The sequence below is a fragment of the Gordionus sp. m RMFG-2023 genome, chromosome 4, assembly GCF_954871325.1.
Source record: "Gordionus sp. m RMFG-2023 chromosome 4, tfGorSpeb1-WG-v2, whole genome shotgun sequence".
Taxonomy (NCBI): domain Eukaryota; kingdom Metazoa; phylum Nematomorpha; class Gordioida; order Chordodea; family Parachordodidae; genus Gordionus; species Gordionus sp. m RMFG-2023.
In genome coordinates this window covers 8,480,314-8,508,186 of record NC_088778.1, presented here as the reverse complement: position 1 = coordinate 8,508,186, position 27,873 = coordinate 8,480,314, and the positions used below count along the sequence as shown (strand labels likewise).

At 26.3% G+C, this 27,873-nt stretch overlaps 3 long non-coding RNA genes across 4 annotated transcripts; all 3 read left to right on the top strand.

The window, feature by feature from the left end:
* The first annotated feature begins 1,929 nt into the window (after positions 1-1,929).
* On the top strand, positions 1,930-2,987 carry LOC135928515 (uncharacterized). The gene is made up of 3 exons (XR_010572365.1): positions 1,930-2,044; positions 2,448-2,505; positions 2,682-2,987. It is a non-coding gene; the product is annotated as an uncharacterized LOC135928515 (long non-coding RNA).
* Positions 2,988-8,758: 5,771 nt separating this feature from the next.
* LOC135928160 (uncharacterized) lies at positions 8,759-18,301 on the top strand. 2 transcript variants are annotated; one of them, XR_010572248.1, is made up of 4 exons: positions 8,759-8,914; positions 8,966-9,026; positions 9,880-10,513; positions 18,287-18,301. It is a non-coding gene; the product is annotated as an uncharacterized LOC135928160 (long non-coding RNA). The 2 variants fall into 2 exon arrangements; XR_010572247.1 differs by lacking the exon at positions 18,287-18,301 and having other exon boundaries at positions 8,776-8,914; positions 9,880-10,617.
* Positions 18,302-22,669: 4,368 nt separating this feature from the next.
* Positions 22,670-24,046, top strand: LOC135928012 (uncharacterized). The gene is made up of 3 exons (XR_010572225.1): positions 22,670-22,783; positions 22,830-22,890; positions 23,748-24,046. It is a non-coding gene; the product is annotated as an uncharacterized LOC135928012 (long non-coding RNA).
* The last annotated feature ends 3,827 nt before the right edge of the window (positions 24,047-27,873 follow it).

Here is a 27,873-nt window from a genome sequence, read left to right as displayed (position 1 = left end):
AAATGACGTAAATGCAAAATTACGTAAAAAATGTAAAATTTGCAAACTCCGCAAAAACAACTTACTAAACCAATTAAATAAAAGCACGCGTAATACGAAAAGCACACCTAATTAACACAATCATAAATAAGCCTGCAAAATAATAACGAGCAATTCACTCTACATCACAAAAGAATACACCCTATTAAAATTACCCAGTCGATAACAATTGATAAAATCTGTAGTAGATTTATATTTTATATGTTTTTAAAATTTAAAACAATGAGTCCTATTTAATTTACTTATATCAATTATTTTTAAAATAAATAAATGTCAAATCCTGCAGTATTTCATTATATATAAAATTTATTTACATTAATTACTATTAGCTAAATGTGAGCATCCTCTATAATTGAAATAACTAATAACTACAAATTTAAGAAAGTAAAGCTTTTTAAGTTCAACTTTTTAAAAAAAATTAGTTTTTGAGGTAATAAAACAGAAACCTATTTAAACTTTGTCTTCGAGAGTTTAGGAAATGACATTAACTCGTTGAATTCGAAGAAGAACCTCACCTATTAATTCAATGATATATATCATTGTATTAATTATAATATAGAGGAAACATGACTTGAATTAAAGTGTTTCTTTTAATAAGGAAAAATAAAATAAATCTGCCTGAGGAAGAAATTTTAGCAAAATTTGATAAGTGACCAAAGATATCTGATAAGGATAACAGCAATTGTTAAAAGTATTTCCATCACACTAAGTTATTCAAAATGTATTTTGAATGAACCACTAAGCTATAAAATAATGTAAAACAATTCTATCTAATCAAAATCATATTATATTTATTAGATTTATATAGGCATAATAACTGTGTCGCAATGAGTTACAGATAAATAGTCAAGATCAAGCAATTAATATCTAAGTACCATCAAATGATTTAAAATTATGTTATATTAAAATTAGTATATTTTACACCAACCAATATAAATCCGGAATCCTTAACATTTTATAATTAATAACACATTCAATTCAGCACCGTCACTAGGTGGGTGCATGAAGGGACTTGAGCCCCTCAAAAATTTGAATAGCCCCCTGAACGAATTTTTTTAACGGATTTATCCCCTCAACAAAATAAGCCAACATGATCGATTTTTATTAAGAAATCTACTATTACTTATAGATTTGATATTATTTGTAAAATATTAATAAGACTATAAATTTTTATTAAATGAGTGCTATTTTAATTATTAGATTAATGGTATAAATTATATTTTCACTATGTTAACAATTGCAATCAAATTCTATATTGAAAATGGAATATTAATATCACTTATAGTTATAATAATTTAATATTTTTTATATGTATATTATTATTTTAGAATTATACATTCTATTTACATATTATAGAAATATTAGTTTTTGTTCGAAATTAAATATGACATATTATATGACAAATTAAAAGTATTTATATACGTAATAATAATGTCTAGATATCAATCAAGCATTAACAATTACAGTTTAATTGATTTTTATTATTTAAATTATTTTATAACCATAATTAAATAAATATAATCATTTCTTAATTGGAAATAAAACAAATTTAATAGTGTGATTTGTATTAGCCGAGTTCAAATCACTAATCAACTATATTAATCATTTTTAAATTTAATTTAATATACCTCTTCTTAAAAAAAAATTTCTAAAATCCAAACCAGTATACCAAACTACTTTGTTAAAACTCTAAGTATATTTTAATAAAGGCAACTTTAATTTATATTAGATAATGAAGAAAGAAGAGATTGATTTTGAAATGAATGCTTTAAATAATGGAAATTGAATAAATATTGATAATATTTATGACAAAAGAAAAGAAGGCAATGAAAGAGTTGGAGTTAAATTGTAATTAAAACATCTTTTATTCATTTATTAGACAATAAAGAACGAAGAGATATTGATTTTGAGATAAATTTTTAAATAACAGAAATGGAAACAATATTGATGTTGTACTTTAGACAAAAGAAGAGAGAGAGCAATGAAAAAGCTAAAGTTGAACAAGGTATATTTGATTAACATCTTTAACTCATTTTATTTTATATTTATTAGATAATGAAGAAAGATAAGCTATAGATTTAGAAATGAAAACTTTAAATATTTGAAATAGAAGCAATATTGATGCTGATGATATTTAAGACAAAGGAAAATGAGACGATGAAAGAGTTTAAGTTGAAAATACAGTTTTTCAATTTCAAATTATGATTTAGATAATAAAGGAAGAATAATTATAGTTCTGAGAGATATAAACATGGAAAACAAAAAAGTTAAGAGAAAGAAAATAGGAATTAATTTGTATATAAAACATTTTATTTTTAAAACAAAAGGCGCTATATTTGAAGTTCAATCTGAAAATATCTCTTATGGTATAAAATTTTCTAATGTAATTAAAAATATATTTAATATAGTCAAGGATTCTGATGAGAATGCTATAGCTTGATTTCGGTAGCAACAATCCGTATAAAGGTATATTGAATAATGAAAGAAAATATTTTTTATCACTGTTATATAGGTGATAACAGTGGTGAAAGATATCGGTGGAGATTTTAATTTATAATAATTTTATTCTAAAACTAAAATGATACTTATAATAAATATAAAATAAGGTATATATATATATATATTATAAAAAAACAATTTAGACGAAATATATAGTTAAAGGCTATAATAACAATTTAAGTTAAATAAAAAATCAATCAATCAACATTCCCCTTCTTCTGAAAAGCATTCCCACAATCAATCTGAGCTGTCATAGCAAGCTTGTCGTCCAAATGATTTATCATTTTGATTGTCAAGTTGTTGCATATGTCGTCTTAATCGTTGGCTTGTTTAAACTGTAAGCTTCATATCTCAATGGTTATTATTATCAATTTTTTAAAATTGTTATTATCATTATTTGTTATTAAATATATATGAAGATTTTGAATGATAGAATGTAGATATTTTTGAATAACGTCTTTATAGAATAAGATTCGTCGAGTAAACGAAATAGAATTAATCGAAGAATTTGATTAAGAATAATTAAATCAGAATAAATTTATCAAATATTGAATATTTGGAGAATGAAATAAATAATTGGTCGCGTTTTATTTTTATTTTATATTATATATATTTTGCGTTTTAGATAACAGCGTTTTACGTTTCTCAATTTTGCGTTTTATAAATAGATTTCATTATGATAATTAAAAAATATTATAAATGATACTAACTCAGTTGAATTCGAAAAATAAATCCAACTATTAATTATATAATAAAGAGGAAACATGAATTAAATCTAGTAATTCTTTTTGGAAGTGAGAGCTTGAAAATAAAATGAATGAATTTGGAGGATAAATATTAACAACACATTAATAAATTACCATAGATAGCTAATAACATCAATTTTATTAAAAGCTATTTTCAACAAAATAATCATTATTCAAAAAGTAGTTTAGTATAACTCGAACTAATCAAAATATTATTAAAATATAAACCCTCTGGCCCAATCGGTTTTCGACCAGGGGCCTGACCGGTCTTTTATTAATATTTAAGTTTGACTTGCTATTCAATTCATATATTTTTTTAGTTTTGGGGAATTTCCTTTACTTAAATTCATTTTTGAAATATTTTATTAAAACCGAAATTTGCCAAAAAGAATTTGTATTATATAGTGATACGATATTGTTAACGTAAATTACTTTTATATTTAATAAAATGATAAAAAATTCAATTAGTTAAAAGTATTACTAAAATAACTAAAAAACTTAAAGACCGGTCTTTTTATTGACCGGTCTAGACCGGTTTTTGTTTAGTGAACCAGTCTAAATGTATTAGTCTGGTCCGTGTGCAATGGTCCCGTCCTGGGCCAACCAGCCGTGACCTTCACTAATTATAGAAAACATACTAATGTATTAATTAGATTTATATAAACATACTCTGAGATGTTTTGCATTGAGTAACATATGAAAAAGTCAAGGTTAAAGCAATTAATATCTAAGTGTCATAAAATGGTATCAAGATTATGTTGTGTTAATATTATTGTGTACCAACCAATATATATCCGGAATTAATCGTTACCATTTTATAACATACACATAGCCAGAAAGTATATAGTTAGTATAATAAAATAATACAATGGAATAAATCTTTCGTGAATTCGTAATTTATATAAATTTAGTTGTTGTTTTCCGAATATCAAAATTAATAACAAATGATTAGGTAATTTTTATATTATTCGTTGCAATAATATTTCAATCAAGGTTAGCTTCTATTAATACTATATTTACTTGATTTAAAGAAATTTATGGCTTTGAGAAAAAAAATGTCTATCAAATAGGCTTTTATTTTATAAAATTAATAGGTTTTCAAAAATAATTTTTCTTTATAATATTCTGCTTTTAATAATAATAATACTGTGGGCTATACCTTTAGGTCTGTTAAATTATGCATTCCAACATATGACTAGTTTCGTTCTAAACGGGACTTATCAGATATGTATCGTTGAACCCGGAGCATTTATGTTCTTAAACGATTCGAATTAAGCCGATATTAAAAAGGTTTAAATCAATATTTGGTACATAAAAATATTATGCAATTCTAAAGATTTTGCTCATAGATGGTAAAAAGGTTTGAACATTTATTAAGGAAATCTCGAATTGGGTTATATTTTTATGGCTAAAAAATTAAGTTAACCATTTAAAAAAATCTGCTCAAATCGCGCAATTTAACAATCACAGTCGCCTGTACCTACCACTTTAATTTAATAACTTTAATGTTCTTTTAAATGCTTTTAATATGAATATTAAATAATAACCCATGTAAAATGTCATAACTAATTTAATTAGCTTTCGGGTTGAAACCATTGTGTAAAATTAAAACATAGGTAAAAATTTACGTAATAATATTCAATATTAAATTTAAATAGATTATTGAAGGTTATTTTAATTATGTTAATTTTTAATTGTTTTGAAAAAAATTACAAGCCTAAATTTGATTTGAATTTTTTTATTTTAGGATTAGCAAAATAAATTTCTAGTAAATATTTAAAAAATATTCTCTTATCTTATTTATATAATAGCTGCAAAAAAGTTGATATATAAATAGAAGTGCAACATTTAACAAAATATTGTTACATGTCAACAAAGTAACAATACTCTCCCCCTCCATGTAATATCGGATCGACCAAATTCGACCAAGTTACATTAGGTTTGGCTCATGTGAGTCTGTTTCAAATTAAAATTTATTTTTTGCCATCTCTCAGATTTGGTAAGTTTTGTCGAAAAAGAGAAAATAAATTTAATTTAATTTAACTTAATTTAATAATAATATTTTACTTAATATAATAAGCTATATAGAATTTCTATTAAAGTCCTGCATTGGTTCTTTAAGTTCCACCCGATCAATAAATCTAAATTTTTCTACCTATCCGAGCAGGCAATTTTTTATGATAACAAAATCGGAAAAAGTTAAAACTTTATTTTCGATTATGAATTTTCTTTATAATCTTAATTTGCTTGATTGCTACTATAAGTTTCGATGTACTTTGCTTGTTCCTCAATAAATCTTAGCAGAGTCACTTAATATATCTTGCAAGTATATTTAATTATTTTAAATATAATCTCACATTTCTATTATATTAATTTTTTATTCATTAACTTCTGATGTTGCAAAATATTTTCCATTAAAAACAGATTGTTCATATTGTGAACCGTAGATTAATTTAAGGAATTTTAATAAATCTATAAAATGAGTCAGTCTTAAATGAAAAAATATTTATAAGTCAATAATTATTTTCTAAATTAATACAATCGTTGTATATGATTGGAAAAATGAACTTCTAGCATGAGACTTTCCTATTGTTATTTCCTTACTTCTAAAAAATAAATTGTTTTTTTGGTTCAACATATCTTATAACATAGTAAATTGGTCAACCAAAGATATCAGGTATAAATAGTTGTTTATAAAAAATTTTCTTTGATATCCAACCCTAAACATGACTTCTCTTTAATGATCCTTTTGTTTTATAAAAATAAACTGCAAGTGTATTAAATAGGCGCAAATTGTAGTGTGCTGAATTTTCCGATCTGAATCGCCATGCCTTAATTTATATTGACTTTTTATATAAATTAAAAATATACTAAAATGTTTTGCAAAAATTGTCAGAAATTTATAGGGTAGATACTTAACAACATGCGTTGTAGTACATTTTCAACTATCACATTTTAAAAAATTCTAACCCTCGGTGATTTTGAATCCTCACAGATTCCCATATCCCAAAACTTTATAATGTTTTTTAATTCGACCCAAATAGGGCTTTTTAAGTCCATTATATTTTATTGTAAACCCAAGCAAGAGCGATACTTCTTTCCCAAGGAATTACGGTTAAACCATGGTATCTTACCTTTTGAAGTATTAAGATATAAGGGCTCGAGTGTAAAAGAATGTTGGTTCTTCTTAGGGCATTGAGTTTAATGTGGTTAATGCCCTTATCTAGGAATGGCGGCTTTTTAAAAATTGACTTTGTAATGTGCTCTATTCTAAACGTTAACATTGCAAAGAGAACAGATAATAGTGGAAACTATAAAGCAAACAGAGTGAAGACCAAATGCTCTCTTTAACTAATCAGGAAATATATGAAGATTGCGATTTTGACTGGTGATAGCATCAAACCATTTATATCCTCAATTTGGAAAATTGAAATTTGTCAATTCTTTTGGTTGTAAGTTTAAAATAGAAATTCGGTGTAAGGTTCAACAAAAGGAAAATCTCAATTATTTAGGCGATGAAAGATTGAGGATTTTAGCATCCCAAAGCTAGAGAACAGTAAGGTGTTTATCTGAAAGAATAAATAAGTGGGATATTATACAGTGTGTCGATCAAACAAATGAATGCTGGTATTAGAGATCTGCAAAGCTCAGGTCCTTACAAAAACCCGCCCCGTGGGTCAGGCCGGTAAATTTAAGGTGTGCTTGATAATTTATATAAAAAATCAGGCAGGACCTCATAAATTGCATTTTTCGTAAAATCAAATATTTAATGTATTTATTTTGAATTTCAAGATAATGAGTCAGGAAAAAATTAGATGTAGATATTAAAATCTGATGGCTGGAAAAATCGTAATAAAAAAAATCAACTGGTTTAGCTAGACTTCGTAAATTTCTTACGGATCGGGTCGGTTAATTTTTTAAAAAAATTATAACCGCTGGGCAAAAATTTTAACCGGCTGGACATCGCAACTTTTGTTCGGTCTTTTCCGACCAGTAGCTCCTATTGAAAAATGCAATACTACAACATATCTATAAAAAAAATTGAACGCGTTGGCGATCAACCTTCATTGACAAAAATTGAATGCATTTAACGATAACCTTCAAAAAAAGACCGCTTTCACGTTCGTTCAAAATTAGAGAGGAAATTTATTAAAAATATTTATCGTTTTATCCTTTGCTTCAAAAAATTCTATGAAATACAAATATCCAAAAATGAGTTACTATTGGGCTAATTATAGCTATATTATATAAAATAATAAATATTACAATAAACAAATTTACATCTTGGTAAGGAGTATGGAATAAGGATATAATTAGTTCCTTGAATGTAGGATATTACTGTAGAGTATTTATTATATTTGGGCCATGGTAAAGTTATTCCATCTAATTTAATGTATTGATATGATATTCCAAACGCTAAATAAGAAAATATAAATAACTTTTAATATATAAAATATATGATAAAAGAAAAGCTCCGCCTCTTTTATTCTTTTTTCCCAGATCGGCTTCAAAAATCAATTTTCTTGCAGCCACATTGGCAAGAAGATTATTGAGAGAACAGTTGGACTAAATTACCAAAGTAAAATGATAAATTAAAGGTGTATTTATATTATTTACTTACTATTCTAAGTGAGGTATACAAGAATGAATATATTAAGGGCTTAAAGCGAAGGCAGAAAAATACAATTTTCCAACAAAAGGTGGAGGGGTTAAATACATAAAGTAGTCAGGGCTGGCTTATATTTATCTGAATTAAAATAAATAAAGATCTAAAACAACAAATAAAATAATTTTTAAATATCAGGTGTGCACCAATACAATTTAAAAAAAACTAGGAGTCCGAGTTCTTTTGTTTTAAAACTCATTACAGAATTCAGTACAATTATCAAACGCCATAGAGATTAAGTTCTTAAACCGGTGGCTTGAGGCATTACGATTTAACTTTTTTGATGTCGTTGATATTGCCAAAACAAAATATTCAAAAATAATTAAATATGTTTTTATACCTATTATTACTGATTTGCATAAACTCATTAATTTCATAATCTTATACATTAATCTTTTTAATATTGTTTACCTAACTAATTTTATTATTTTATAAAACAAATGGCTATCATTTTGAAGAACAACTTAAGTTAAAGGGGTAAATAGCGATTGTGAAAACCTTTTTAGGTTTAAATCTCAGTCAGACACTTATGTGACAAGTCCTGGTAGGAAATTAGTAATATGTTGGAACTATTAACTTCAGAATTCTGCAGAGGCTGAGCTCTTAGAATTTTTATCAAAAGGCTAATTATTTAGAAAATTATTTAAATTACCTTTTATAATAAAGGTTTATTAAGTTAAGCTATTTGGTAGACACCTTTTCTCAAGGCCATACATTTCTTTAAACAGAATAAACATTATATTATAAGAAGACGACCTTGATTTAAATATTATTGCAACAATAAAATAAAAATTAATTAATGATTTGTTTTTATTATTATATTAGGCAACCCCAACAAAATTAATATAAATATTGAATTCAGGAGAAATTTATTCCATTATATTATTTTAATAATACTACTATAGATATTTTCTAGTTAAATTTCTTATATAAAATGGTAAAGATTAATTCCGGATTTATATTGGTTAGTATACACTCATATTATATATCATATCCTGATACCATTTAATGTAAGATATTAATTGCTCTAACCTTGACTTGTTCACCTGTTACTCAATGCAATCCAGTATTTCAAAGTAAATCTATATAAATATAATAAATTTAAAATAATCGGTTCAGACCGTCCTCATAAAAAAATAACTATCCCTGGCTGGTTTTTTAATTTTTTATTTTTAAAATATTTTTATCAAATTTAATTATTATTTTTTTATCATTTTAACAGTACAGCCCCGAGCTAAGACCTATTAGTCGATTAACCTTTACTAATTATCATATATTTATATTTTAATAATATTTTGAATGGTCGAGTTTGTTTTACTATAATTTATAGCTATAATGGTTTGTAATTGAATAACGATTAGCGTGTTAAAAGTAACATTTGCAATTGATGTCATTAGATATATATATATGGACATTTATTAACTATTTTTTAAAATATCTACTCCAAATGGATCATTTTATTTTCAAGCTTTTACATCTAAAAAAACCCCTTCATTCCTATTATATTTATTTAACTAAGGAGTGATTTTTTTCTTCAACTGTTATGATCATTTCCTTTTATATCTTTCATCAGTATTACTATAAATATAATTATTTTTTGTTGATATTACTTTTTAGGAATAAGGGTTAGATTCATTGGGTATCTTTACACATTAAAACCGTTTTATACTATTATTTAATTGTATCAAAGTGTATGACAATTATTGTGATATATTTAATCACAAAATTAACATTTTAGCGTATTTACAAAATTTGACTGGCCAAATATGCGATCATTCTCTCATATTTCATTGGTCAATTGACAAACTAGCCAACCCTGAATTTCCTAATTCTCCTTGAAAGGATATCTCTAAAATTTTAATATAAATTCCAGTATTATTATTTTATATTCATAAATTTTAATATTTTTCGACAAAAAAATAAACGAAGATTTACATAGGGTTAGACGTGCTGCCCCTATAACTGTCACACAATCAACAATTGATTATGCTAAAATTGCAAGAGGCCTTAATATAATAGGATAACAAAATGGAAAGAATAATATTTTATTTTACAGTATATTTTTACAATTATTATTCTGGTGTCTATTGTATTTAATTCATTATTATAAAAAATGGGAAGATATCCAAATTAATTTAAAAATCAAATTTTTTCTTGTCTAACTTAGAATAAATTATTATATATTATATAAATGTCATTATCAATAAAGCTATAAATAAAACCTGAATCCACGTAAAAACTTATCGATTCCCAATGTAACCACTTTAAATTGTTTTTAGATATTTTTTATAGAGGTCACAATTATAACTAAAAATTTTTTAGCCTTCATTCAACTTCAAACGCGAACTAAGAATAGGACATAATAGTCAAAAACATGCAAATTCATCAAAATCTTTTTAATAGTGAATATCTCTGGATATAAAAATTTTTATAATAATTTTATTATTTTTAAAATATTTTTATTTTTACCTAATTCAATTCGTTTTTTAAATCATTTTATCGCTTACAATCCAGGTGTAAGACCTATTGGTCCAGAGGATTCACCTTCACTGATTATAATCATGTAATTATATTTTAATATTATTTTGATTGGTTTGAGCTTGTTTTACTTATATTTATAGCTATAGTGGTTTTTGAAATTGAATAAAGATTAGCGTGTTTAAAATAGCTTTTGCAAACATTGATGTCATTAGATATCCATGGTAGATATCTGTAAAGTTACGCCCGGCCCGTCCTCAACCCGAGTCCATTTCAAATCGGGGTCGGGCCGGGCCTAATATTTTTAAACATATCTAAATTTATCAATTTTATATTGAATTTTTTATGTAAAATAAAAATATTTGATTTTATTTATAGAAACTAAACGACATTTAACATATATCTTTTATTTTGAGTAATTATAAAAATTAATTTCTATATTTAAATAAATTCGGGCCGGGTCGGGTCGGTAAATTTTTTTTAAAAATTCGGGTTCGGGCCGGGCTGGCAAAATTTTTTTAAAAAAATTTAGGGCAAGGCCGGGCTTGAAAAATTAGGCCCGATGCAGATCACTAATCCATGGTCATTTATTAACGTGTTCTTAAAATCTCCACTTCAAATAGATCATTTATTTTCAAGATTTTACTTCCAAAAAGACGCCCATTCACGCAATTCATATCTTATATCTATTATATATAACTAAGGAGTGATTTTTTCGATTACAACTGTTATCATTTTCATATCCTTAATTACACATATGTTTTAATCAATTATCCTGTAGTCAAATTTTAAATCTATTTTGGTTTTTTACTATTCTAAAAGGAGTTTAAAAAAATTTGAAAATAAGTTGAACTTGCAAATTTTATCTTAGCAATTAATGTAATTTATATAGTGCTTTTATTTATTTATGAAATATGTATTTTTTAATCAAAATAGCACATTTTGAGTGTGCCCATTTTAAGCACATCGTAAATTTCAATTATTTTTTTCCCATTTTAAGCACATCGTAAATTTCAATTATTTTTTTCTTTTGTGACTATTTCTAAAATTTTTAAAATTTTATTTTAAATAATAAAACCATTTTCCATTTTGCTAAATATCTTTTTTATAATGTAGATGTTAATACTTAGATATTGTATTGCTTTAATCACATTTTAACAATTTCGTCTATAGCAACTTTACCCCAAAATGATATTATTTGTACAAACAGGTATAAATGACACAATCATATAAACAAGCAAAACTGCAGATAAGAATATAGTAGAACCATATTATAAGCCAGATAAAATTTATATCACGCCTTAAGCGTAAAATCAACTAATTTCTGGAAGCATAAATATAAATTTAAGTATTCAATCTGTTTGATGAGTATAAATAAAAAAATTATTAGCAAAATACGAAAATTAGTATAATTCATATCAAGATTTGAGATAAAACGAAGAATCTAGAAGCACCAAAGTAATTAAAATAAAAAAAATTAAATATGTTTTGCTAGTGTTGTTAAATTAATTAAGCCTATTCAGAAAATAGGTGAACTCTTTAGCCAAAAGAAATTTACCTAAGCTAGAAATATTTCTCACAAATGACATAAAGGTCTCAACATCGCAAAATTTTGAGGCGATTAACTCTCTGGGAAGTAATGTTGTTTAGCAGCTCGATTTAGTCAATTTTAAAGATTTTGGCCAAAATAATATTATGCAAGCCTCATAATTTTGTTAATAGATATCTTAACTTTTCTCCCATCTATAATCAAAACCTCCAAGCTTGCATAATACTGTTTGATTTAATTTACCCACTACCGAGGTTAATATACAATTTTAATATTGTTTCAATACGGCTAGATTTTAATAAATTCTTAAAACGGCCAATTCAATTATTCATGCAGAAGAACATTAAGCAAGCCTGAAGATTTTGCCGATAGAGCTATAAGGAGGTCAAACTGATTAATACTATCTAATGAAATAACAAATTATTGTCATATGGATAATCATTTGTAAGTTACCAAACGTATATTTTGAGATTTTATGCAATTTAAGTATCTCTAAAAGGAAGAATTTTGAATTTCTTCCCCAAAAACATTCTCGTAAATATTTCTTAAATTTTTGAGAAGGGTTCCTGGCCTTCACTGATATCATATAAACCTTACTATAAATTTACTTTTTGATAAAAACTAATTTAATAAATAAATAATGGGGAGAAAAGGAGCTGAATTAAACTATATTTGTTTTTGTGTGTATGAACAATTTTCTTGTTTTTAAAGGATAAAAAATTGTTTGCCATACATCTAAAATTACTTTTTTTACCTGGATCTTAATCTGTTAAGAATTATTGAGGAATAAGCGAAGTATATAGAAATTTATAATAGCATAAATACAAATTATGGTTATAAAGAACATTCATAATCGAAAATAAAGTTTTAACTTTTTCCAATTTTGTCATCATAAAAATTGCCAGCTATGATAAATAGAATAATTTAGAGTTTTTTTAAGATCGGGTGAAACTTAAAGATTCAATGCAGGACTTTAATAAAAATTCTATAAATGACTATTTGTTTTAGTAAAATATTATTATTAAATAAGTTAAGTTAAATTTATTTTCTCTATTTCTATATTAAAGGATTAATTTATGCAAAAATGTTAAATCACCTATCTGAGAGATGAATAATTTGAAACCAGATCATAAGGGCCAAATCTAATAGAGCCGAGTATACCGGTATTACACATGGGGGGGGCTAGTGTTTCTTTGGTGCCATAGAACAATATTTTGCTAAATTTTACATTTCTATTTATAAACCGCAGATGTCATATAAGATTAATATATTTTTTAAATATTTACTAGAAATTTGTATTGCTAATCCTAAAATATAATCTTCAAATTTTTAGTGATTTTGAAGTTAAAAAAATTTATTAAATTTTAAAAAAAATTGATAAAAATTTGATCAGTAAAATTAATTTATGTAAAAAAAAAATTCTATTTCTTTATAACTAATAATGATAGAAGTCAAAACTACTTATGAACAATGCATTTTTGTAAATTTTTCATGTTGCTAAGAAGGCAAAGCTGTTTACATCATGGGGGAAAAATTATTCTTAAACCCTCTTTGATGAAGTTAGGATAAAAAATTAAAGAGAGGGTAAATATACAGTTGGACTAAATTGCCATGGTGAACTGTAAATTTTATAGGTTTTTATTTATATACTATATTAAATGAGGTTTACAGCAATTAATTTATCAGATAGTCTCACCAGAACTAAACAGAAGCGCCGGCAAATATCATTTTTGCAATAAAAGGCGGATGGGTTAAAATATAAGCCAGTGCAAGGTTCTTATATTTATTAAAGGGGGAGTTTCTTGGATTATAAAATCAGCTCATACAGACCCAAGCTCAATTTAAAATTCTCATAGAGACACTGCAAATTCTTAAACCGATGACCTAAGGCCTAATGGTTTAATTTTTCTGATTCCATTAATATTACCAAAATAAAATAATCAATAATAATTAAATATGTTTTTATACCTATATCACAATTTTTTTTAAAAATTAATTTCATATCATCATACATTAATCTTCTTCATATTATTTACATAATTAATTTTATTATTTAATAAACAATTGGCTATTTAAAAATGTGTACTTAATATTAGTTACAGTATTTAAAAATACAAATTTAGGCTTGTAATTTTTTTCAAAACAATTAAAAATTAACATAATTAGAAACGTTCAATAATCAATTTAAATTTAATATTGAATATTATTACGTTAATTTTTACCTATGCTTTAATTTTAACCAATGGTTTCAACCCGAAGGCAAATTATATTAATTTGCATATTATTACGTGGATTATATTTTAAAATTCGGAATAAATCTAGCATTTTAAAGAATATTAAAGTTAAAGTTATTGAATTACAGTGGTAAATACAGGAGACTGTATTCGCGTTCTTGAATGACTCGAGTTTAGCAAATTTTTTAAAACGGCTAACTTAATCTTTTAGCCATTAAAATATAACCTACCTTGAGATTTCTCTAATAAATGTTTAAACCTTTTTACCATCTAAGGGCAAAATCTTCCTAATTGCATAATATTTTTCTGGGTAAAATATTGAGTTAGTCCTTTTTAATATAGGCTCATTGAGCTGTTTAAGAACATACTGTGAAAATATTCCGTCATATCTGTTAAGTCCTGTTAGGACGAAACTAGTCATATGTTGGAACTAAATTTCAGAGTTGCAGAAGCGTAGCCCTCAGCATTATTATTAAAGATAGAATATATTTAAAAAAATTATTTTTGAAATGGTAGACATTTATTTTCTCAGGCCATAAATTTCTTTAAATCGAGTAAACATCTTATTACGAGAAGCTAACCTTGATCAAAATATTATTGCAACAAATAATATAAAAATTACCTAATCATTTATTATAATTATGATATTAGGAAAACAACAACTAAATTAATATAAATAGAGAATTCACGAAAGATTTATTCCATTATATTATATTAATAATACTATATACTTTCTGGTTTGTTGCAACTTATAAAATGTTATCTATTAATTCCAGATTTATATTGGTTGGTACACAATAATATTAATATAACTTAATCTTGATACCATTTTACTACACCTAGTTACTAATTGCTTTAGTCTTGACTTGTTCATATGTTACTCAATGTAATCCATCTCAAAGTATGTCTATATAAATCTAATAAATATATTAATATGTTTTCTATAATTAGTAAAGGTCACAGCTGGGTTTTGGTTCGGACCGGACCGGAAATATAGACCGGACCACCAAAAAAAGACCGGTCCAGACCTGGGTTACGGGTTTTTGGTTATTTTAGTAATATTTTTATCGAATTTAATTCTTGTTTTATCATTTTATTAAATATAAAATTTTCTGTTAACAATATCATTATACACATATTTGATTTAAAAGTAAAATTCTTTTTGGTATATTTTGGTTTTAATAAAATATTTCAAAAATGAATTTGAAAAAAGAAAAATTCCCAAATTCTAAAGTAACACGTATAGATTATAAAAATATATGAATTGAATAGTAAGTTAAACTTAAATATTTGATTGGTTCGATTTAAACTACTTTTTGAATAACGATTATTTTGTAAAATAGCTTTTAATAACATTGTTGTCATTAGCTATCTATGGTCATGTTTTGTTAAAATTTATCCTTCAAATTGTTTCATTATATTTTCAAGCTCTCACTTCCAAAAAGAATTACTATGATTTAATTCATGTTTCCTCTTTATTATCATTAATTAATAGGTGGATTATTTTTTTCGAATTCAAATGAGTTATTATCATTTTCTTTAATATTTTTTAATTATCATATGTTATAACCAATTTCCCCAAATAAAGGTTTGTAATCAATAACTTTTACTCTGAATATTATCAACGAGCTAATTTGTTTTGGTAAATAAGTTGAACTTGAAAGGGTTTGCTTTTTTGCAGCACACCTCTAGCTAATAGTAATAAATTTTATAGTATGCTGATTTCTAAAATGATATACTGCAGGATATGTCATATATATTTTTAATGCGAATTAATGAAACTCTTTAAAATACCAAAAACTTTTTATTGTGATTTCCTAATTGTTTTCGATATTTTAAGAGTTATCACGGGTGTGAAATGAATTATTTGCGAAGAATAGCTTTTACAAACATTTCATAATATTTAAAAAAAAAAATTTGATCTATCTTATTTACAGATCATTTTATATTCATTCATTCATTACCACGCCAGAAATTGCACGAAGTGCAATTTCATCACCCACCAGGAGTTGTAGCGTGCTTAAGTATATTCATTAGTATATAGATCCTATACATGATGTATACCCGTTTTATTATAGTGGACGGTACCACTATGTAGTCACATAGTAAAGAAGAGAGGAGTAAGAAAGAGGGAATCTATTAGTTCCGTTACCGGCAAGATAGTGTTAAGAATTGTAACCAATATTAATAATAATGTATCTGACGCCTGGTTAGATATTTAAGAGAAGATGTTAGATAAGTGTATATCCTTGGAAGATAACATTATGTCTATATAGCGTGTCCTATTTCGGAGGCATCCAACTTTCCTCTAATTGTAATCTCAATCCCCGAAACCCATTATCCTAAAGAGCTTATTATCCTTGTCTCATTTTTTCCATCTTTTTATCTTCAATTATTTTTGTCGCTCTAGAGTCAATAGTGTCCCCATAAATCCTTGTTTGTATTAAGCAAGCGATGCTCGGGATCCTCATTATTTAACACATTATCATTATTATAGGGAACCCGGAATCGTTATCATTATTATTCACGGTTTTGAGATCAACATTGACTTCGTCAAAATCGTTTATCCAGTAGGAAAAGGAGTTATAAATGGGAGGGGGGCAGTTTAATAAAATACTAATTATCATCATCCTTATCATTCTATTTCATTCAATCCATAATTCCAATATAACCCTTGCCGATGCATAAATTGTCATTCAACCCGCGAGAAGAGGTTGGAAATAAGACGATGCGAAACTAGTCCAATACTTCCACGATTGCTGCTCTAGTTTAGACCATATTTAAGCATGTATTATAGATGTTCTTTAAAATGTTTTTTGTTTTTGCTGAGTGCCAAAAAATCTGTGAAAGAAAGATTGATCAAGTCCATGTCCTTCAGAAGTATTTGGGGGTTCTCTTTCTCCCATAATCTGGGGTCCCCTTTATGGACGAAAATATCATATTTTCTTGTGAATGTCTTAAGCAATGACCAAGCAATTCTAATCTCCTCGGAATGAGTCGATTGATAGGTAGGATGTCGCATTTATTCCAGAGAGTTGTGTTTGAGGTGTTGTATGGGTAGTATGTTTTAGCGATTCTTCTTAGACATGTTTATAAAGGTCTGGGATGTGTTGATATTGCTTTTAGTGTCCTTCCATGTTTACAATCCGTATGTTAAGATGGGTAGAATTAGGGATTTGAAGAGCCTTATCTTTTGGTTCGTAGATATCTGGTTGGACGACCATCATTTCGTTAGCTGATGATATCGGGATCTGGCTTTGTTTGTCCTAGACTTAGTTTTCAATATTGTGGTGCCTAATGACATTATCCTGGTTCCTAGGTACTTAAAATCTGAAACCGTTTCTACCACATTATCATCAAAGTTAAAGGGGTCTGTATTATATAGAAATGTATTGGACGCGATTAACTTTGTCTTCGAGTAATTGACTTTTAATCCTTATTCATAGCAATTTTTAACAAATAATGACAGCAAGTTTCTTAATTGTACTCAGAGTTCGCGAATATGCATACATCATCGGCATAGCATAGAAAATTCAGAGAGTTGTGTATGTTATTATCGCGTTGTTGATTCAGATATCGAGGGTTAAGGGCATATTCTTGTTTAAAGAATTTATTCAGAATTCATAGATTGCTTTCTTTTTGTTTGTCAAGAGTATTATAATGGAATAAAAATAAAACTATGTGACTTCACTTGGCAAGAGTAGAGGGTTGTCAGATTTGAAATACTAATATTTTATTAATATTGTTATAAAATTAAGGGTCAGATTTGTTTAGCTATCTTAATTAAGGCCGGACAAAATAGTAAAACTGGTTGATAATTTTATTCCATTTCATCTGTGAAACTAATATGTGAATTAAATCACAAAAATAACATTTTTAATCATATTGTATTTCCAAACATGCTTTGGGTCAATTGATTGATTTTGACTGTCCAATTGGCCTACTTGCCAACCTTGTATCCCTGATTATCTTTAAAATGACACCTCAAATTATAGCATAAAGTTAAGTGTTATTAATATTTTTTTATTATTTATCTATGTTAATATTAATATTTTTTAATAAAAAATAAATATAGATACACGTGTCGAACAGACAACAATCGATTATTATGATTTATTGAAAATCTTTAATATAATACAGGGTTAAAAAGGAGGAAAGAATAAAATTTTATTTTATAACCAAAATCTTATTTTATACAAAAGTATTTTAATTATTATTTTTGTGTCTATTGTATAATACAAAAAATGTGAAAATAATTAATAAAAGATCATTCTTTCCTGTCTAAATTGTCTTATTGGGATATGGAATCCATGGGATTTTAGAATATTTCTATTTTGAATTATTTACTAAGGACGATTTTAAATTAAAAATCTGATTTAACGGAAATTGTATTTCGGCATGCTATAAACATTAGAATTATTCTTAATTTATATTGATTTTTTATATGAAATTTTTATATAAATTAAAAATATACTCAAGTTTTGCAAAAATTGTCTGAAATTTATAGGGTAGATACTTTTCAACATGCGCTGGAGTACATTTTCGACTAAATCCCTTTTTAAAAATTTCGAAATCCCCCACGGTAGATTTTTAATCTCCACGGATTCCCATATCTCAATACTATATAAATAGATATATGACCAATTCCAAACCAGACATTTTTCAAAATGAAAAAAAATAATACAGGTTATATTTGTTTCGAAAAAAAAAACATTTTCTCTGGAAGTACCCTGGGCTTATTAATAATTTTACTAAATTTCAAGCTGAGTTGAACACGCATCAAATTATTGTAAAAATTCATAATTAAGAAATCAATAAAATAATAGTATATAAATCAAAATTTATCAAATAGTTTTGTTATTACAGAATAATTTTCAAATATTAAGAAAAGCGTTGGAAAAGAAGGGGGAGGAAGGGATTCATATATTTCATAAAGTAAACGTTTTTAAATTTGAGAATAAGATCTAACAAAATTATAATAAAGGATGAGAAAATTAAAGCTCGGAAACTCACAGCTCCGCAAATCCGGTCAACAAAATAAGGGATGAGCTTAAATATATATTTTTTTACAAAACCCAGGCAGAAATTTTCAAAATAATTTTAAACTATATTATATAGCTTTGGAAAATCATATAATGGATCTGCCTTTTCCTATTTATATTTTTAATAAAAACAATTTGCAAATTACATCTAGATTAAGGTGTCACATGTGATTATAATCTATGAGATTTCAAAATCTAGTATGATATTTTGATATAAATAGCTCCCAATATTTATGAAGCGATAAATTAAATAATTTCATGAATACAAAATTTTTAATATTAATATTTAGCAGAATTAATGGTATAAAACTATTTTAGCTAAAATCTTAATCAGGCCGTTTTCTAAATCGACCTAAATTATGTTTTTTAACAACAGAAGCCCAAGTAAGAGGAATACTTCTTTCCCATGAAATAGTATGTCTCTTATCTTTTGAAGTATTAAGACCTAAGGACTCAAATAAAAGAATGTTGCTTTATACTAGGATTGCGGCCTTTCGAAAATCGACATTGTAATGTGTCCATTTTTTTAACGTAAACATTGCAATGATAAAGAGAACAGATGATAGGAGAAACTATGAAGCAAACCGGGTTAAGACCAATAATTAACCAGGAAATAAATGAAGATTGAGCTTGAATCCATTTATAGCCACTGTCAAAGTTGGAAAGTGAAAGTTGTCAATCCTGTTGGTTGTAGGTAAAATAGAAATTCAGTGGAACGTTCAACAAAAGGAAAATCTTATATACTTTGTAAACATGTAGAGGGGAGATGAGAATTGAAGATTTTAGCATCCCAAGAACTCGAGAACAGAGGTAAGGGTTTATCTAGAAGAATATATATGTAGGATATTAAGCAGTCTGGGAAGTCTTGAGCAAATAAATGCTGGTATTAGATATCTGCAAAGCTCAGCCCGTTCCTTACACAAAAGCCCGGCCCGCAGGCCAGGCCGTAAATTTAAGTCGTGTCAGATAATTTTTACATAAAAAAATCTGACAGGACCTCATAAATCTCATTGTCGTTAAATTATAATAAGCCCGCCCTGGCATTAAAAATTTAATATATTTATTTTGAATTTCAAATGCGCCTTAGTTAAGGGAGAAATTATATATATTAAGATCTGATAGCTGGAAAAACCGAAATAAAAATTTTTAACTGGCTCAGGCAGCTTTTTCGCAAATTTTTAACGAATCGGGCCGGGCCGGATAATTTAAAAAATATTAACTGCTGGGAAAAAATTTAACCGGCATGACCTGGAACAAATATTCTTAACGGGCCAAGCTGGTCAGGCTTTTCCCACCATTGCTCCTATTGAAAAATGTAATGCTATAAACATTTCTAAAAAAAATCAAACGTGTTAACGTTCAACCTTCATTGACAAAATTGAATGCATTCGCGTTCAACGATAACCTTCAAAAATGGTCGTGTTCATTGGCTCAAAATTTTATGAAAAGATTTTTTTAAATTTCATTTAATATTTAATTTATTATAAATAAATTTCTTATATTCATAATACAATATATTAGCCATGTTTAAAATTAATAGTTTAATCTGATAGACAGGATCGCTTGGCAATTAGTAGGCACTTCACACTAAAAACACTCTCTATAGGAGGAGATGAGGGTATTGCATTACTTTATAAATAACTCTTTTAGAAAGGAAATTTATTTTAAATATTTATCGTTTTATGCTTTGCTCCCAAAAATTGTATGAAATACAATTATCCAAAAATGAGTTACTATTGGACTAATTATAGCTATATTATATTAAAAAAATATTACAATTAATAGATTTTACATTCTGGTAAGGACTTACTGTAAAGTATTTAATATATTTAGTCATGGTAAAGTTAATTCATCTGATCCTAAATTTAATGTATTGATATGATATTCCAAATGCTAAATAAGAAAATATAAATAACTAATATATGATATATGATAAAGGAAAGCTCCTCCACTTTTATTCTTTTTACCTAGATCGGCTTCAAAAATGAATTTTTTTTACTTCCACAAAATGGCAGATTTATGGCCAGTCCTCTCCTGAATTGCAGATAATCTGCAATAAATAAAATATGGGGTTGACAGCTGCTCACATACATAACTGATAAAATAATTTATCACTTTGAAATTGTTTACGACATAAACACTTGAACTTCAGCTCGTTCTCTTCTTTCCTTTCATTATTAAATGCAAAATTGATTTATATTTTTTGAGTCGTAAAAATAAAAATACCATTTCTTCATAACTATAATGAAATTCATTAATGATAGAGGGCACCACTACCTAGGAACACTTCTTTTTTGCAAATTTCTTATATCTAGTAATGCTAAGAGGGTTAGAAATCTGTGTCATTGGAAAAAAAAGTTTTCTTAATTTGACTAAATTACCATAGTACACTGATAAATTAAAGGTGTATTATTTATATACTCTACTAAGTGAGGTATACAGTAATTAATATATAAAGGGTTTAACGGGCAGGGCGCAACAAAAGCCGTAGGGGTTAAAAACATAAAGTAGGCAGGGCTGGCTTACATTTATTAATGAACGAAATCAACAAAAATAATTTTTAAACATCGGGTGGGCACCAATATAATTTTAAAAAAAAGGAGGGCTAGTGAATTATAAAACCGTTTATTACAGAATCAAGTTCAATTTCCAAACAACCGATGTCTTGAGGCATTACGATTTAACTTTTCTAATATCGTTGATATTGCCAAAATAAAATATTCGAAAATAATTAAACCTGTTGTTACTGATTTACATAAACTCATTAATTTCATAACCTTATAACATTAATCTTTTTAATATTGTTTACCTAACTAATTTTATTATTTTATAAAACAAATGGCTATTTTAATTTGTAATTAATATTAGTGTTTAAAAACAAATTTAAGCATATTTGTCTTTTTAAAATAGTTAAAAATTAGCATAATAAGAGTAACCTTCATTAATCGATTTATGAAAATATAATAAGAATATTATCACGTTGTTTTGACCTATGTTTTATCCCGAAAGCTAATTATATTAACTCTTATTGTCCTTTTACATAGGTTTTATTTTTAAATGGAGATTAAATTTATCTAGCATTTTGACGAACAACTTAAGTTAAAGTTCTGACAAGTCCTATTGGGGGAAAATAGTATTATGTTGGAACACATAGAGATCTGCAGGACTAGGCCCTTAGAAATTTCATTAAAAAGCAGATTATTTAGAAAAATTATTAATTACCTTTTAAAGGTTTATTAAGTAAAGATATTTGGTAGGCATTTTTTCTCAAGGTCATACATTTCTTTAATTCGTATAAACATTATATTTATAAGAAGCTAACCTTGATTTAAATTTTTTTGCAATAAATAAAATAAAAATTAATTAATGATTCGTTTTTACTATTATATTAGGACAACACCAACTGATAATATAAATAGATAATTCAGGCGAAATTTACTCTGTTGTATTATTTTAATAATACTACAATAGATATTTTCTAATTTAATTTGTTATATAAAATGTTAAAGATTAATTCCGGATTTATATTGGTTGGTCTACACTCATATTATATATACTGATACCATTTAATGTTAGATATTAATTGCTCTAACCTTGACTTGTTCATCAATTACTCAATGCAAATCAGTATTTCAAAGTATATCTATATAAATATAATAAATTTAAAATAACCGGTTCAAACCATCCTCATAAATAAAAAAAACTATACGGCTGGTTTTTTAATTAATTTAATTATTTTTTTATCATTTTAACAGTAAAGCCCCGGGCTAAGAGCGATTGGTCCAGAGAATTAACCTTTATTAATTATAATCATATATTTATATTTTAATACTATTTTGAATGGTTCGAGTTTATTTTACTATAATTTATAGCTATAATGGTTTGTAATTGAATAACGATTAGCGTGTTAAAAATAACATTTGAAAACATTGATGTCATTAGATATATATATGGACATTTATTAACTATTTGTTAAAATATCTACTCCAAATGGATCATTTTATTTTCAAGCTTTTACATCTAAAAAACCCCCTTCATTCAATTCATGTCTCCTATCTATTATATTTATTTAACTAAGGAGTGATTTTTTTCTTCAACTGTTATGATCATTTCTTTTTATATCTTTCATCAGTATTACTGTAAATATAATCATTTTCTGTTGAGATTACTTTTTAGGAATAAGGGTTAGATTTATTGGGTATCTTTACAGAGTAAAACCGTTTTATACTATTATTTAATTCTATCAAAGTGTATGACAATTATTGTGATATATTTAATCATAAAAATAACATTTTAGCGTATTTACAAAATTTGACTGGTCAAATATGCTTACGATCATTCTGTCATATTTCATTGGTCAATTGATAAACTTGCCAACCCTGAATTTCCTAATTCTCCTTAAAATGATATCTCTAAAATTGTAACATAAATTCCAGTAATATTATTTTATATAATATTCATAAATAATATTTTTCGACAAAAAAATAAATTAAGATTTACACAGGGTTAGACGTGCTGCCCCTATAACTGTCACACAACCAGCAATTGAGTATGCTAAAGTTGCTAGAGCCATTAATATAGTAGGATAACAAAATGGAAAGAATAATATTTTATTTTACTCTATAATTTTACAATTATTATTTTGGTGTCTATTGTATTTAATTCATTATTATAAAAAATAGGAAGATTCAAATTAATTTAAAAATCAAATTTTTTCTTGTCTAACCTAGAATATTGTATTATTATATAATATATAAATGTCATTATCAATAAAACCTGAATCCACGCTAAAATCATACTAAAAACTTCTCGATTCCCAAGATATTTTTTATAGACGTACACATAATAACTAAAAAAATTTTAGCCTTCATTCAACTTCAAACGCGAACTAAGAATAGGCCATAATAAAAACATGCAAATTCATCAAAATCTTTTAATGGTGAATATATCTGGATATAAAAAAATTATTATCATTCTTTTATTATTTTTAAAAAAAATTTATTTTTACCTAATTTAATTTTTTTTTTAAATCATTTTATAGCAATGTTTCACCCTTACTGATTATAATCATATATTATATAATATTTTGATTGGTTTGAACTTGTTTTACTTTAATTTATAGCTATAGTGGTTTTTGAAATTGAATAAAGATTAGCATGTTTAAAATAGCGTTTGCAAACATTGTCATTAGATATCTATGGACATTTATTAAGTTGCTAAAATCTCCACTTCAAATATATCATTTTATTTTCAAGCTTTTACTTTTAAAAGACACCCCTTCATTCAATTCATGTCTCCTCTTTATTATATATAATCAGTGTTGTTAAAATAGCGCGCTACCTTTTTTCAGTAGCGGTAGCTTTAGCGGGCTACTTTTTTTAGAAAATAGCGATATCGGTAGCTCGCTACTAATTTAAAAAGTAGTTTCAATTTTACATAATAAATACATCTAAAAATTATTAAAATATATTTTTTATTAAATCTAAAAATGATAATCCTTTTATTTAATATAATTTTGAAATTTATATTTAAAAATATACATTATAAATCTAGTTAGCATTATAAATCTAGTTATTAAAAATGTGTGAGATTGTTGAAGATAGCGAAATTTCTTTGGAAAATGAGAAAAATATAGATTATCCTTTCCCAAAATTCAAAAAATAATTTAATCTTGAAGAAAAATTTACTACTGGATATCGGTTTCGATGCAAGATGTGTCGCAAAATTTTATCCTCAAATCATACAAGCAGCTTTAATTTGAAAAAACATTTAAAGCTAATATATTAAACAAATTTAATATCAATGTGTAGGCTAATTCTTAATTTTTTAAATAAATTTAAATCAAAGACCAAACATTTTTTTTATATATTCAATTTTATCTAAATTATTTAAAACATTTTAAAATAGTTATTTCAATCATTTTTATGTACTATCTCCTACATATTTTTTATTCTAAGTATTACTGTTATAATTTTAGACTTTTCACACCTCAAATTATAAAGAGATTAAAAAATATCTCAAAAGTTTTGGGGTAATGGAAGGAGATACATCCACTTCCAAATCAAATTTAATTCAAACAAAATTAAGCAATTTGGATTCATCAACACCAGGTGTATCTCAAAAATTGGCTGACAAAGTCATAATGAACTTAATAGATACTGTTCAACCATTATCCTTGATGGATAATGGTTCTTTTATAAAGATGATAAACACTTTTTCTCCACGTACCAAGATAGTTTGCCGGCAGACATTGATGGCAAGAATTTTGGATAGCTTTTTAGAACGAAAGAATCTTTAATATTAAATCTATCAGATGTCTCCTACATCTGTACAACATTAGATTGCTGTACGCACAATAGAAGGAATGTTTATTTTCTGATTAATAATATTTCATATTTTTAGAGCTTATTTAGGAGTGACCACACATTGGATTGATCCAAAAAATCTAAAACTGAATCTAAAGGGCAACTTGATAGGCTGATGGTAACGTTAAAAAATGCCATGCCTCACGATATTAATATTATAGCAAGTTCGAAACCGCGGCCTTTAGACGATTTATTTGAAATAAATAATATTAATATTGAACCTCTAGATGCTTTTTTAAATCTTAAAATACTCATTTTGATAAATATAAAAAGTGTTTATTAAATTTAATACTGCGTTGCGATAGTGCTGAACGATTATTAAGTATGGCATAGCTTATACTTTCTGATCGTCGCTCTAGACTGGGGATGACAGTACCGAAATGTTGTTATTATTATTAAAGGGCAATAATAAATAAATTATATATATATATGTAACAAATTATAGTCATATTTTTATACCAATATTTTATTTGTGGAAATAAAGTTGCCAAAAAAATATTTTAAAAAAAATCAAAATAGCGTAAAAAGTAAGCGCGCTATTCATTTGAAAACGATAGCGGAAGCGATGGCCTGCTATTTTTTTTATAAAATAGCGGTAGCGATAGCGCGGTACTTTTAAAAGTAGCGTTTAACAACACTGTATATAACTAAGGATAATTTTTTTTGAATTCAACAATTATTATCATTTTCTTTCATATTTTTAATTACACATATGTTTTAATCAATTAGCTAATACTCAAAATTTTAAATCTATTTTGGATTTTATTATCCTAAAAGGACTTTAAAAAATTTGAAAAATAAGTTGAACTTAAAAGGGTTGGCTCTCTTGCAAATTTTATCATTGAGCTTATTTCTTTATGAAATATGTATTCATTTTTTTGAAAAATGATATATATACATTTTAATTAAATATACACCTGTATAAAATTCTAAAAACATATACAAAAAATTAACCTAGGGGTCACAATTATTATCGATTGAATATATTAATAGGGCATATTCTTTTAAAAAACACTTTACTAGTATAAAGATTTTCGTTGATCTTAGAATTTATTGAGAAGCCAGCCTTTGCAACCCTTATTGGTACTATCTTAATTAGCAAATATTTTATATTCGACTGCATTCTTATTGATATTCAATAGTTTTGTAATAATAGAATAAAAATCGAGTGGAATAATACTTAACAATATAGGGTTGTCATCAGTGGTTCCACGTCAATTCGGCGCGGAAAATTCGGCGCACGACAATTCGGCACAGAAAACTCGGCGCGGCGTCAATTCGACGCATCGTCAATTCAGCGCGGCGACAACTCGGCGCAACGTCAATTCGGCGCGGCGATAATTCGGCGCAACGTCAATTCGGCGCGGCGATAATTCGGCGCAACGTCAATTCGGCGCGGCGACAATTCGGCGCAACGTCAATTCGGCGCGGCGACAATTCGGCGCAACGTCAATTCGGCGCGTATCTAATACAGTTGCAATTTATTATAAATTTATTAGTATAAAAAAAGGATGATTAAATAGAAATGATTTTGAATGTTGGTCATATTAATTATTTCTTCGTATTTTTTTTTACAAAAATCTCAATTTTATTTACTAAATGTGTAATATCAATAAAAAAAATTAACAACCAATATTTATACCGATTTCCTTGCTGGACCAATTTACCACATTATAAGGTAGGGGAGACTGGGGTTGTCGGACCGATTTTTACAAAATTTAGCTCCTGATTTTTTTAGATAATATAAAAAATAATATATGATTAGATACCTCCTAAAACTATACTCTATAAAGGTACCTTATAAAAATTTTAAGAATATAATCATTTTTTTTAAATTTTACTTTTTGAAAAAGTAAAAATAATATCCAAAAAGCCCCAATAGCGGGGTGAGGCAAATTCAAGGGGCTTCCTAAATCATTGGTTTAGCCATAATAAATTGAAATGCATTTTTATTTATTAATAATGATACGTATAGAATAATTTTATTGTTTTATTGTTAAAAATTTCATAATACTTATAAATTGAAGCAAATTATATATAAAAATTGAAACCTAATTTAGGTTAATTTAATAAACATTTTGGACATAAAGGAGATATTATGATTTCTTAGCATAAATCATAAATACCAATCATAAACAGCCATGAAATTGCCTTTTCAAGATTTTGTAATTTTTTTTATTAACTGCCATAATTGACGTGTATGGTTTAGCAAGCCCTGCTAGCTCTAAATTTATAGATATAATAAATACTCATAA